The sequence below is a fragment of the Ischnura elegans genome, chromosome 13 (assembly GCF_921293095.1).
Source record: "Ischnura elegans chromosome 13, ioIscEleg1.1, whole genome shotgun sequence".
Lineage (NCBI taxonomy): Eukaryota > Metazoa > Arthropoda > Insecta > Odonata > Coenagrionidae > Ischnura > Ischnura elegans.
In genome coordinates, this window is record NC_060258.1 from 10,015,809 (window position 1) to 10,028,819 (window position 13,011).

The 13,011-nt window shown below is 39.3% G+C and overlaps 1 protein-coding gene across 1 annotated transcript in view; it reads left to right on the forward strand.

The window, feature by feature from the left end:
* The first annotated feature begins 4,122 nt into the window (after positions 1-4,122).
* LOC124170000 overlaps positions 4,123-13,011 on the forward strand; it is a 79,026-nt gene continuing 70,137 nt past the window's right edge. The window contains exon 1 of the mRNA XM_046548687.1: positions 4,123-4,899. The gene's annotated coding sequence lies outside the window, so the exon portion shown is untranslated. The remainder of the gene's footprint in view (positions 4,900-13,011) is intronic.

Sequence of the window (13,011 nt, forward strand, 5' to 3'; positions counted from 1 at the left end):
GCCCCCATGGAGTCGGCGCCACTCCTGTTTATTGTGTTGTGAGTTCAAATTCCACCATGCGGTTAACGGTTCCCGCTAATACGGTGGTTTACATTTATTTATTGCTACGATGCAGGCTGCTGGCAGGTAGCAGAGTACCCTGCTAGCGGGTAGCTCTTGCCTAAAATAAGGATTATTAATACCCTATAAAACGAAGAGAACTCTCCGAACTTAGGCTGTTTTAATAGGTGATTATTGAGAGATGTTTCCCTGAGCTCTGTGCCTCATGCATGCATTGGTAATCTCAGACGATGTAAACGATCTCCTATCTACTCGTGAACCTGGGTCCCTGTGACGTCACGTGGAGTGGCATCCCATGGGCGCAAATGTGGCCTTTTTTTAACGTGGTTGAAATTGACCATTTACATTCGCCTAAACTGGGATTTCTAAAAACCAAATAATTTGCATGTTATGAATACACTTACGGTGGGTAACGAATCGCAATCAATTCCATTCTTTTTCTCTGATGAAGGAATCGACCCTATTGAAAATTCTCTGCTCCATAGTTCATGCTGGTCACTTTCCTCTTTCCTCCAGCCAGACGTTCACTTAAGCAGCACGAGGATTTCTCGTATGTGCTTCATTTAACAAACATGAGTTCTTCTTAAACGCTTTTCTTAATCTGTCTTTGTCATCGATTGAATCTTGTAACTGATTTTTTACACACTTTCACTCGCCAGATCGGTTTTAGAATATTCAGTACAGTTCAGAATCATCTGTAAATGTATTCTGTCGTCTTCAGAGGCAGTTATGAACCACCTTTGTCGAGAATTAACATTTGTAATATATACCTTCAGCTGCACGTTAAGTATCAAAGATCTCATCGAAGGGGTTCAGCAAGGGCCTGAGCCAGGCCCTTGCTGGACCCCTTCGAAAGGCGGCGAACGGCCAGAGCCAGGGGGTGGCAGCACTATGAAGGGGGGGGGGGATTACTGAGGGACATTCCTGGGTGGGGGGGGGGATGGAATATTGTAAGGAAATTTTGAAATTTTAATCCCTACCCTCTTGACATGGAATAGGGTAGTATCGTTCATCAAAGAAAACGAAAGGCATTGATTGAGATTCATTAACCACCAATAGTGTAGTGTTGAAATCCCAGTTAAGACGAATGTAAATGGTCAATTTTATCCTCATTTGAAAAAGGCCAGACTGGCGCCCATGCGATGCCACTCCACGTGACGTCACAGGGACCTAGTTTCTATACGAGTAGATAGGAGTTTTATATCATCTGAGATTACCAATGCATGCATTAGGCACAGAGCTCAGGGAAACATGTCTTAATAATCACCTATTAAAACTGCCTATGGTCGGAAAGTTTCCTGCGTTTGATAAGGTATTAATAATCATTATTTAATCAAGCTTTACCTACTAGTTTTTACTTACTAATTTTACCTAAAATTTTCACTCTTCATTTAATCGCGAAAAATATATATCGTCAAATGTTAAAAATCTAAGAGCGTGAAATACGGACTTCAGGAGTAATAATCTTTCGATTTAGGCAATAAAAAATATTAGGAAACCATCGTATTATTGCATGAGGCACAGAGCTCAGGGAAACATCTCTTCATTATCACCTATTGAAATTGCCTAAGGCATGGTATGGTACCGTATTTGGAGGAGGCGACCGACAGCTGAGGTCATTTGCGCCATGAGGGAAGGGGTAGGTAAGGAAGGGTGGAGAGAAACCCGGCGTCGTCATTAACGTGCTGTTAACGAAAGGCGCGTAAGGGACCACGGCTTAACGTCCCATCCGACGGACGAAGTGTTGCGCTTGAAATGTCCTCCACGCAACATTCAAGCAGGGGTCGGGCAGTCTCTGAAAATTCTCTGTCACTGCCGGGATTTGAATCCGGACCCACCGGGTGGGAAGCCAACACGCTAACCACCACAGCAACCCGATCCCGAAATTGCGTAAGGTCGGAAAGTTTCGTTCGTTTGATAAGGTATTAATAATCCTCACTCAAGCTCATCGTTACCTGGTAGCAGTCATCGTATCGGCGCTCATAGCAAGGCCGGTAAAAGCCTTTCACCGACCTTGCTCATGGCCTCGCACCAAAGTGGCCTCACACGGCTACAGCCGGAACCAGAATGATGTCACACGGGCTTTCCCCAGCATTCTAACTAAGCCATCGCCTTTTCGCGCGCATTAAAATTGTTACTTTCCATTTATTCACGAAAAATACACATCGTTATTCAAAAATCTAATAGTGTGAAATGTGTAATGAAGAAATAATAATCTTTCGATTTCGGTAATCAAAAATGATAGAAAACCACCTTAATTTTGGATTTCGAGAGAAAACACAGCAGAGAACATTGGGAAATAGTACAAGAGTCAGTGGCGGATACACAGCGAGGATTTGAGGGGGCATACCCCCCCTTGCGGGGCTGCCCGCGTTGCCGAACAATGCAGAACCACAATTTTAACTTTTTCATTTCATAAGATAGCTTTGTATTGTATATGCGTATAATCAGTTTAAATGAAGTCATCTAAAATTTTCCATGTAACTTGATTATTTTTCATTCCAATAAGAGTATAGTTAGTTCAGTAGTTCAAAATATTTTGAGCCCCCCTTGAGTTTTTTTTCTGTATCCGCCACTGGCAGGAGTGCAACTTATAAAAATAAAAAAAAACAAAAATGATTTTTTTCATAGATCTTTCAAATTGTAGTTATCTGACCTTCCCAAATTGTTCATCTCTTGTTTCACCAACCTACTCATTAGGATAACTTGAGAAATTTTAGACACCGTGTAAAGCAGTAAAAATAATAAATTCAGAATTATATGCATTTAGTTTTTTTGCTGTTTAAATGACCATGATTAACCGCAATTGCTTTATTGACCGTAAAAAAATGTGTTTAGGTCTAAGTCTGTTGCAAAAACTTGGCCTATTTACGGGGCAAGTTAACGCAACGCTAGACCGACGCTTGACTGACTCTCAAAATCGTGACGAAAAGCCCATATAGTAAGCAGCATTCGTGTAAAATGACTTTAGGCGCGCCGGTTATAGTATCTCTGTTTGGATAAAATGCACTGCGTGAACGTACCACGGTGTGCCCTACACATTCAGGCTTAATTTCTTACGTATGAGCACCTTCTGATAAACAAGTGTTTTGATATCAGACGCAAGATAAAGCGGATGAAGCGAAATAAATACAGCGAAGCAGTGACACTGCGAGGGGAGGTTTGGGGGCAGTGGGGAGCCAGGGGGAATTGGGGAGGTGCCCCCCTGAAATATAAAAACACGATTATTGTCCTTCATAATAGATAACAAAATATTGAAAACTCAGGAATTTACAAAAAGTTTTTTTAACGAATTAAATTTTTTCGATTATGGAAAGAGTTAAAATTAGTTTAAAACCCATTACTTGGAGTCCGGTTTTTCAAAAATCCCCCCCCCCTCTGCTTTTAAACAACCCCCGAACGAAATTCCTTGCTACGCCACTGTTTTGGGGGTAAACCCCCCCCCCCCCCAGAGCTCAGAGATTTCTTTTGATAGCTTTTTTCAATCACCAAACGCGTTCCATTGCATTGTTTAGGTTCGTGAAGGTTTCAAAGAATCATGAACACCGAGCCAACCTTTCGCTGTAAATGTGCCGTGGTTAGCCATCCCACGGCTAGGCTAAATCAATTAGTGCTTTAATAACTGAAATAGATAGTCGATGACTTCGTCTTAATTTGTTACACAGTCAAAAGATTTAAATGAATATAGCGAGTCCCAGCTGTTTTATCATAATTAACCTAGTTTGGGACCATCCACTTCTTCGTTATACATCGTCAAAATTGTTCGCTCAATCAACCATTTGTGATTTTTGTATCGATGAATCGTCTTCATGAACACTTTGTTGCTGAGCTCACCTTCCGATGAAACGAATTTGCAAAAATTCCGAGGAAATGAAATCAAAATGCTTCATTATAGTCGATTGGAAGACAGACATTACGATCAACAATTGCTTGGAGATTTGTTTACATACACGGTAATCAAGTGTCTACTCGAGATGGCCTTACAATTAGCTCGAATTAAATTTAAACAAAATATTTTTTCAATATTTGCAATATTTTTAACCATTAAAATGTTATATTGTTACGAAGCTAAGTATTTAAATCGGCGAAAAGAAAGCAAACAATTAAAATAGTGGATTTTACAGACTCAACTGCTATTGTAGCGTTACCAACTCCAAATGTAATATTATGGTAATATCCCTATGATCAAGATGATTTTTTCGTTTACTTTCACCATTTTTTAAAATGTTCATTCTTTTATCCGAGGCAAAGACGAATAAAAAAATATCATTCAAATCGGTACAGCAGTTCCCGAGTTATCAATGTTCTAACTGACAAACTATTTTCGACTTTATTTTGTATACATGTACGTAGATTTTGTGTTATCACGTACGTATTTGCAAGGGAAAGTATTGGAAAGTTATTAATTTGATACATCTCATCATTACGCTCTACATTAATTTTGGTTGGTTCTTGTAGTTATACCATATTTTCCCGGAAACTAGGATCACCTTGTCCATCAGCGACTCGAGTGGAGACTTATGTAAACCCATTTCAATGCGCGGTGGGTGACGATACAGGCAGGCAATTTTCGGTTCCATTTTCGTCATGTTCGTGCTTCTGACCAGACAGCCAGAGTCCCCTGGATTGCTGATACGGAACTACACAGTGGCGCGGCATCACGCGGCATTTTGGCGCTTGGAACGCATCGGGCAACATCGTCATTCGAGAGGCGGACGTGGAGAGAGAACAGGGTCAACAGTTTTCGTGTGCGGAGTGGAGATAAAGTGCGCATGCGCTTGCTTCTATTCCCTGAGGAGCCAGGATAAGAGGATCGGTATTGTTTTGGCGTGAATTTCGGTGAGTGTTTCATTGCTTGTATTTTTTGTATTCACGTAAAAACATAGAGACAGTTCTCTATCACTTCCAACGTTTCTTTAATGTCTTTCTTTATCAATTCCCTATAGTAGCACCGAAAGGATTATATCTAGATTTAATGCGTATCATAGTTATATCTACTGCAATAATATGAGTTTATATGCTGAGTAAATACGCATAACTCGCCGTAAATATGTATATTAAACATATCGAATGATCCCTGGTTACGCCGTAAGGATATTATTCGTATATTTTAAAGATTCTGGTGCACATCAATGACCGTGGATCATCAGACATTTATAAATAATATATTATGTAATGTATATCGAAATCTTAAAAATGTACAGATATAATCGTTTTGTTGCAAATGGTGTTACGCGATCCCAGCCGGTTATAAGTACGTGATGGACTGTATCGCCTGTGTTGAATTAATTATTGTTTAGTGAAAATTGTGTAGTGAGTTGAAAATGTGTGTTGAATTAATTTTAAAATGAACTGTATTCAGATCCCTTTAGTGTTGTCCTTCAAAAGTGTAAAATTGTGAATGATAGTGTAACTTTGGAGGGAAAGGGTTCGCCTAAAAACTTTTGGCGGAAATCTATGAGAAGTTGAAAAAGTTCAGTAAAAGCATTGTGGCTGACGCGATATCCCTATTAACTTGTCTAATCGTAAACATCGCGACGGTAATTCTGCGTTAATAACACGCGAGGATGGTCTCGTGGGGCATTACTTAAACTCCTAATTAAACCCACTGTAAGTGAACGATACCAAGAGAATGTAGCAAATCCATCAAATTGCTGAAATTTCATAATTCTTGGGAACGAATATGCGACCTCGTGACAAAAAAATTTCCAATCAACTGTTGCATAACTGTGGAAGGAAGAGGACTAATTTACTCGACAGAGGACATATGTTTCGTTTTAAATTTTCATTTTATGGATAACGTTACATTTCGGTGGGAGGGGGGATATACCGCTGTTGTCAAAGACGAAAGTTAGGGAGAGTTAGTAAGGCAACGATGGTTGCTAGGTATTTATGTATCCGGAATAATAAATAAGATCATATATTTTGTCATTGAAATTGGTTTTCTTGTTTTTCAAACTATTCACCTCGATAACTGATCCACTTTTGCATACGTGAGGACCAATTTTAATCATTGACAGAATTAGCAACTTCCTATGGCGTCTCAAATCGTTGCGAGCGTCGCTTATTCTTCACGGGCGGAAGAAAAAAGAAATCAGTGACTGTTTTGGCGGATGTCCCATCAATGCGATGTGTTGCCATCGATTAAATATTCAGTTATTTGGGTTGATGCGTGATAGGTCCCATTGCCATGGTGAAGGATGATCCTTAGTCGCTGTACGTTGTTTTTCCTAAATACTTAAAAGAATTACGGCAAAAAAATTGTACTGTACTATTCAGAATTGATCATTCTTTAGAGGTACTCAATTCATATTCCACTTCAGTGGCGTAACTATAGTATAACAAAGTATGTTCCTATAGGAAATAGTAATGTATTTATGGGGGGATGTGGGGACCCAAAGCAATGGGGTTCGAGAAAAGTTTTGAAATGACACATGCGTGGATATGCATTCTACATTATTTTGGTACTTCAAATTTAACTTTACGTACATGCAGTTATTAAATAAGGCAATAGTTTTATATTATTTTTTCCTCAGAGGCTTCGTGGGGGATCTATACCCCTCTTCCTCCCCATAGTGACGCCACTGTGCCAGTTTATCTAAAAAAAGCTATAACGATAGAAGGATATTTTTTTAAATATCCTCTTTATCCGTGTTTTAACATTTTCGTTGACTTAAATGAAATTAAATATGAGTTTTAGTGCAGGTAAACGACTAGTTTACTATCGTAAAACTTAATTTTCAGCTGATTGCTGGTTGTAGAACGCAACCGTGGAGATTGATGATGAATTTTATGAAAATATGTTTGAGTCGTAAAATCGCGAGGCATTCCATTGACCTTTAGTGAAAAACTTTTTAAATTTTCAACAGATAATTGGGACCCCTGTTAAAACTCAACAGTAACTGTTAAAACTCAACAGCAACCGTAGAAAATCCAACATTAATTGTAGAAAATCCAACAGTAATTGTGGAAAATCCAACAGTAATTGTAGAAAATCCAACAGTAATTGTAGAAAATCCAACAGTAACTATTAAAATCCAACAGTTACGATAGAAAATCCAACAGTAACTGTAGAAAATCCAACAGTTAATGTTAAATGAAACAGTTACTATTAAAATCCAACAGTAACTGTAGAAAATCCAAGAGTAACTGTTCAAATCCAACAGATTTTTCGCTAAGGGGAAGTAAAAAGAAGTTTACATTGGGCATGGAAAGTTTTTCTTTTTTATATTAAAGAGTTGTGGCTAAATGCTTACCAAATAGTTAGCATTGACCCTCGTGTGATTATTAATATTTCGGTGAATGTGGGCGTGGTTTATCCAACGCAAGCACCCCCATTCCGGCCACCCTTACTTAGATCCACGTTCAGAACCAGTGGTGCCCCCCAGTGGCGCAAGGGGGATAACCCCCCCCCCCAAAGCTCTGAGAAATATTTAAGGTTAATCCATTCTACTTAATTAGATTGATATTACTAATAGGTTAGGATAAATAAAATATCCCTCGGAAAGCCGTAAAACTCACCATTTTCTTCCATTTATCTTAAAATTCCGTAATTTATCAATCTCTCACCTACTGCTTATCCTGGTGGGTATTCCATACCGCCCAAACACCCCGGTATTAGTTGCACCTAAACCTCCCCCAGCTGGCTGCGACCCTGGTGCCCACCCCCCCCCCCCAGATATTTACTCCCCTCCTTGGGTGATGGTCCTTCGTAAATAGAGCCTTCTTTTTTCCTCTTGCCTGTACCTTTCTTCTCTTTCCTAAGAATGACCTTCCTTCGACTGCATTGTGGAGTCCTTACACCCTACGGGACCACACACACACAAACTCCCTGTCCACTAGCCTTCACCCTTGCTAGGCCATTGCTCTGCTTTTCGTGTTTATTTTTTTATATTTTGGAGCTTGGCGCTGCGGTGTCAATACGGGACTTGTCTCCAAAGGATAGGATTTTTCTGATAGAGAAAGAATGTACTAATTTTCCCCGAATTACTTTTTAGCGTACTTTCTAATTTACTCAATCGGAAGTGAAAATACTTCGGGTAACCATTCGAAGAATAAGTTTCCTTACGATCATGTTCAAGAGCGCACTGTCTTGAAGCATTATAATGGTTGCACTGGAGCGTAAACAACTTATTACTTCGTGGCGGGATCTCAAAACTCACAACAGCTGCGGTTTCTGAAAGTGGTTTCCCGATATCCATTACGTACCGTTTTAATCCCTCTCATTACTCATTACGTCATTACCAACCGAAAGTATGAAAAATACAAACTTATATTCGAGCGCACATATATGAACGAATCGTTTCGTCGTCTGCGACTTACGAGATAGTGATATGGGGCGATCATGAACGATTCGATCAGAAAGATTGAATCTCTACGTGAATCAAATGACTCATCATTCATCTCGTTGAACAATTCGATCATCAATCACTCCGACTTCCGGTTTCATATCAATCATCCCGGTTTCCGTTTCGTTTCAAAATTTGGAAATATTTTTTGGTTGATAAGTATTCCTTGTCGCCATGGACGACCACCCACATTTGTTCGAAAATTAATAGATATATTTTATTAAATAAATTATAGCGTTCGCCATTTTGCCATTGCAAATCAATATTGCGTGACACTGCCCTCCCCCCCCCCCCCTTCCACACATGAAGTTGAATTCCTAAAGCTGTCCCCTCCTTCGAGTTTCGCGATAGATGCCCTATTGAAAATGGTCTGTAATTCGACAGAGGGAAAGAATTCCCTGTAGGAAAATCTTTAATTTCCCACTGTCAAATTACCAAGGATTTGGGCATTTTCACTAGGTTATTTTGATTACTGTACATATAAATGCCTGACAGAAATCCTCAAAAAAAAAATCGTTCATCGTTAACTTTCTGCCACGATTTCTCCGGAGAAGCAATGAAGATAACAACGTCAACATGCGCTGACTATATTTTATAAATTTACTTATTCATTATTTTTCTTTAAAATTATATGAATCAGAGTATGCTGACTATCTGTTACTTGGAAATCACGATCAAAATAGTATATGAAATGATAATATGGATAGCAATAGCGTTAACAAAGCTCTTCGCAGATGCGGCAATATTTATTTGGTTATACAAAGTGATTTACTACATCCATTAATAGAGTCTTTCGATCTTGATTCATTTAAGTCTCTTCGATCCTAAAGATTGAATCAATTGATTAAATCATTCATGTGACTCAAGTCAAAATGATGGAATCACTAAAATGATCGACTCTGCCCATCACTATTACAAAATAAAACGTGATACGGTCGGAAATATCGATAGAATCGACATCCATTATCGATAGTCGCACGAGTGGGCATCGTTTCAGCGCAGAAAACCCGCCGAAATCATTCACCTCGTAGAGCAGTCGCGGCGAATGAATTTAATTCGAATGATCTTTCTCTGTCTTAAACTTCATGCACGGTATTGGCTTGAATTAAATTCACGAGAGAATATGCGAAGGCCTTCAGACGGTGATAGGCGATTGTCTTATGTTAGCAACAAAGAGTGGAGTAGAACCAGCGGCCGGGACTAGGGTCATGACAGCAGTGACGACGATGATGAAAGCGAGGAAATAATTCCACCACGTCAATATAAAGTTTGCAAAGCCCTCTAGACGTTAAGGAATCTTGATCTCAATTCCCAATTAACCCTTTCGAGACGGCGGAGTTTTCGTTTTAGCATGACTGCTGCACTGAGCCCCAAGATACTCTTCTTTCTCGTGGTACGGAGCATTTTTGGAGTGCATTCGTTAAGAAGGGTCTCGCTGAACCTTATTCGACCCCTCCACGCAGGGACTCCGCATTATCTCGGACTCCGAGAGTAGTTGTGCTCCCTCCTTTCCGGGTTTACGACCATACCTGCGGGATTGGTTCGCGGTCAACTTATGTATTGCTTATATGTATTTAGCAAATGGATAATATTGTTGGTTGCACGTAAATCGCTGATTTTGAACTGAATTACTCATTTTTTTCAGAGCATTGTCAAATTTTAAACGAAGTTCTAAGGTCGATATCAACGCATTTAATGCAGAAACAAATTCTATGTCGATGTTTACACAGAAAATGAAATATAAGTTAATATTTATCGTAGAATTTCGTTTAAAAAATTGTAATCGCTACGCAAAAGAAAAAGAATTCATTTCTTAGTTTAATTTTTTTGAGAAAATAACAGATATTTATTTCGAAAACAGACTGTGTAAAAAATTGCATGACCCTTACCGCTAAGAGGGGTAATACAAGACGAGGGGTACCTGATCCCGGATTCCGAGGGTAAAGCCTAAACCCCGCAGTATTATTGGGTCCCGAAACAAAGACGTCGTACACCCGCGACTGTCATAAAAGGGGGAGAGCTATAGGAAACGTTAATTTAAATTGTACGAAAGTCTATGTACACGAGAACGTATAGGAAATAATGTAAGTGCTAGCATTCCTTCACTTATTGTTTAATAAAATCCCCGAAGAAAATATGCGGCTTTCGTCTCCCGGGTCAAGAAACGTCCACACGTATAAAATCAACAGATTTAGGCGTTACTTTGTGGAACGATGAGATATTCATGATGAAATAAAAACCCAGTACTATTCCACAGAATTTATATCTATGCAGTCTACTAGTTTCAACGTGACAACGTCATTATCGATAATGACGTTGTCACGTTGAAACTAGTGTACTGCAAAAATATAAATTCTGTGGAATAGTACTGGGTTTTTATTTCATCATGAAGTCCACTCGTATATTTTAGATCTTTATTTGGGAAAAGGTTAAGTTCCCATCTATGAAAGTTGGACGCCAATGTGGAAGAGCAAAAAACAACAAATTTATTTTGCTAATATCTTTACATCTACGTCTACATAATACCCTGCTAGCCACCTCTAGGGTGTTTGGCAGGGGGTGATCAATCACCAGCATGTAATTAGAATCCCACATGCACGCCAGGCGGTCCAAAAAACGTCACGCATACTAACAAATTATGCTACTATAGGCTGTTAGAAATATTAATAAAACTAAGAAACATGCATTAAATTTTACATAGGTTTGTAGGCTACACTACAAGTCATGCAATATATTTACGAGTTCTTATCGCTGCCGTTATAATCTCTTATTGATCGTGGAAAAATACATTCTGATTCTGTGTTCTACAATCTATCTCTCTTATTTTATTCATATGATCTTATCCGATCTTTACATATTTACCGTATAATTTCCTGATTAAACAAGTTAAATATTATGCTCAATTTCCCATCATTCTATTTTGCTGCGTACTCGTAAAGAATTGGCACTTCCAACTCTATTAATGAACTTTCTTATAGCACTCCTAGACATAGCTGTCCATGAGGATAATGCAAACTGGTTCCCTGCGACTGGATACCCTCTATAGGAGCTGTACGGAAATGTATTTATTGAATTTTGAATTGTGAAATATAGTAATATCTCTTAATAGTGTTATTTTAAGATTTACTGGTGAATAATATTGCATAAAATGATGAATTTAAGTTACAATATCGTTAGGCAATATATACCACCAATTTATTTTGCTAGTTACTCGTAATGAAATGGCAATTCCAACTCTAACCATGAACTATAATATAAAATGGCATTCCCAATTGCAACCATGAACTTTCTTATACCACTCCGAGAGATATTTCTTTCCGAAACCTTTGTTTACTGTTTCCTGCACCCCTATGCTTTGAGAGTCCCAAACTCCCCTCCACTTGCATCCCTCCCCTTCCACTAGCATTTCCCACCCCCCTCTGTTTCCCTGAGCTGGAGTGCGTCGTAAGGAAACACGGCCCACGAAACGCAGTCGCAGGCGAGGCACAAGTCCCTTCTCCCACCCCTTACCCCTCCGCACCCCTCTTCATCATTCAGCCCCCACTTCGTCAACCAGGCTGAACCCACCCCACTCTCAATCACCCCGCCCTAGAAATGGGAGAAATTACGCCGCAATCCATTAATCGTATCCAGTGATCATCGCTTTCCAAGAATCAATCCAGTGTAAAGGCCTTTTTACACGGGCCACGGAATTGCGCAGGTTAGAACTGCATTAATTTCTAAAGCAGCGTGTAATTGCGCGAATGCATGAACGAAATTAGAACGGGCTATTTTACCGTCTCGCATCCACGCATTCTCGCATACGTTCTAGCAATTCACCGCTTTCACACGACGCGTTTTTTATTTCGCCTTCGCACGTACGTCAGACTGCGCAATTCCGTGTACCGATGATTCTACCGATTATGTGCAGGCAACGAATTGATGCGATTGCACCGATACTATAATAATCGCGAGGATATCGTTCCAATTTTCAATACGAATTTTAATCATCACTATCAATTTGAAATGTACTGCGGTATAATTGCAATATAAAAATAAGCCACCGGTACTTGATTCTCACGCGAATGGAGATATATTAAAGCAACAGCTATTGCATACGATTTTTAAAAGTTGAGATGGAGCTTAAGTAATCGATTCAACGATTAAATCGACGCCTCATAAACGATTACATAATCAAAACAATCGCAGTACAATGATCGATTATTTTTACCAATCACTACCCCACCCCCTTTGAACGTTTTTCGGCTGTGGAGGACACAAACAAGGATTGGAAATTATGATATTCTTTATATGATATAAACAAGATTTTAGTTTATCACAGGAGTACTAGTACTTCATAGATACAATTAGGTCATGTTGTTGATTCCACCAATATCTCTTTTAAAAATCTTATGGAACACGCCACTTCGCTGAAAAATGTTTGCTCTCCATTCGTCATTTGCACTGCTGCACTTGCTTTTATGGATTTTCGTCTGATGTAAAACTTCTTATCCTTCAAACGCTATTTCCAGTACACATATTCACGAGAGCAATTTGCATGTTTTGCATAAAACAACCGTTTTCGCCGGCGCTGTAATTGGGTGTTAGATGGATCACAAAGGCC